We start from the raw sequence: 1682 nt of genomic DNA, 5'->3' as shown, positions 1-1682 counted from the left end.
TCTTTGATGCCTGATCCCTTCGATACCTTGTGGTCACACAGGCTGGTGTGCTTCTTCCATGTTGCCTTTGTTGCTTCTCAGCTACATGGCAGCTGGTTTACCTCAGTGTTTATTTCTTAATGGTGTTTCATGTATCCCTGGTTTCTTTTCTTTCCATATCAAGTTGGGCATTTGTTTTTCCATTTCTTTGAAGAACTGTGGGGGGATCTGGATCGGGATTCCTCTCTGTGCTCTCGGTATTTCTCTCTTAGCCAGCCTAACTAGAGCTAGGTCGCGCTTACTCTTCTTTTGAATGAAACCACTTTTGGGTTTTGGACTTCCTCTATTGTTTCTCTGTTTCTCATTCCACTGACTTCTGCTCTGGGTTTATTGTTTCCTCCCTCATGCTTTCGTTGGGTTTAGAAGCTCTCCTTTTCTAGCTTCTTAAGGCTGAAGTTGAGAGTATCCACAGGGGCCTGGGGCTATGTTCATTTTTATTTAAAAAACAAAACAAAAAACAACTCTCTTTCTCTCCTTAACCGTATGGTTCTAGTTGATCTCTTCAGCTCTAAGGAATCCTGATGGCATAGTGGGTTAAGTGTTGAGCTGCTAACCAAAAGGCTGGCCATTCAAACCCACCAGCTGCTCCTAAGGAGAAAACGGAGGCAGCCTGGGTCTGTACAGATGTGCAGCCCTGGAACCTTCTTGAGCAACTCTAGTCTGTTGTTTGTGTTTGCTATGACTCCGAATCATCACCTCTTTTGTGTCATCTTCACTAGCACATTCACTCAGTGATTTCTTGATTCCAGAAACTGCACTTTCATTTGATCCTCTGTAAACACCCCATTTCCTTGACGAACCTTCTGGTGTCCAAATCACTGGAAGCAGGATTCCATCGTTCTCTGGGGACGTGTCTATCACAGGGCTGTGGCGAGGTGCTGGCCTGTGGATTCGACGCGGCAGGCAGTCCAGCCACCTGGCAGACCCTGGGCTAGCCGATGATGTTGTCTTCCTCCCTGAGCAATGGTCAGGTTTTCATGGTTCTTGCTCGACTGGGTCAAAGCGTTTTGTGGTTCACATGGTGAATTCAGTGTTTCAAACAATTGTGCGCATTGGTTCATTGTGAGTTTCAGCACTGGGACAAGTCAGATAGATCTAGAGTAGGACCCCATCCTAACACTCCACTGTGGAAGCACTGGGCAGGCGTGTCAGCCTCTCTGGGACTCCCACTGTGTTGGGGTGAGGTGAGGTTGGGAGGATGGCCCTCCCTCACAGGACTCAACAGGAACTGTGAACTCTCCACCCGGACTCACGCCAGCCTTCGAGTCCATCCAGCCCCAACGCCGCCCTAGGTAGCATTTCTGAGACTGTCAATCTTTTGTGAGCAGAAAGCCTGGTCTTTTGGTTGATGGGGTAGAACCGCCAACCTTGTGGAGAGCAGCCCACCACTTACCAACAGTGCCAGCAAGGCTCCTTAGCAGAGTCACTGGTGAAAGACCGCAACAGTGTGGCTTCAGACTAAAAGAGTCCAGTAAAAACTGGGATCAAGTGTGTGTGTCCAGCCATTGCCACTGCTGGGATTCTGATCGGCAGTGACATTAGGGGGCAGAGTGGATCTGCTCCACGGGGTTTCCAAGGTTGTCACCTTCATAGACATAGATACCTTTCTCCATAGCACACCTGGTGGACTCACATGGCTGATG

At 48.8% G+C, this 1682-nt stretch overlaps 1 protein-coding gene across 1 annotated transcript in view; it reads right to left on the bottom strand.

The window, feature by feature from the left end:
- NBEA (neurobeachin) overlaps nucleotides 1–1682 on the bottom strand; it is a 465975-nt gene that overhangs the window by 205893 nt on the left and 258400 nt on the right. The gene's annotated exons all lie outside the window — the stretch shown is intronic.

The sequence above is a fragment of the Echinops telfairi genome, unplaced genomic scaffold (genome assembly GCF_000313985.2).
Source record: "Echinops telfairi isolate 266 unplaced genomic scaffold, ASM31398v2 ScPeMD7_2565;HRSCAF=3150, whole genome shotgun sequence".
In the NCBI taxonomy this organism is placed as follows: Eukaryota; Metazoa; Chordata; class Mammalia; order Afrosoricida; family Tenrecidae; genus Echinops; species Echinops telfairi.
The sequence above is the reverse complement of the archived record's forward strand: the minus strand, read 5'-3'. Positions and strand labels throughout refer to the sequence as shown.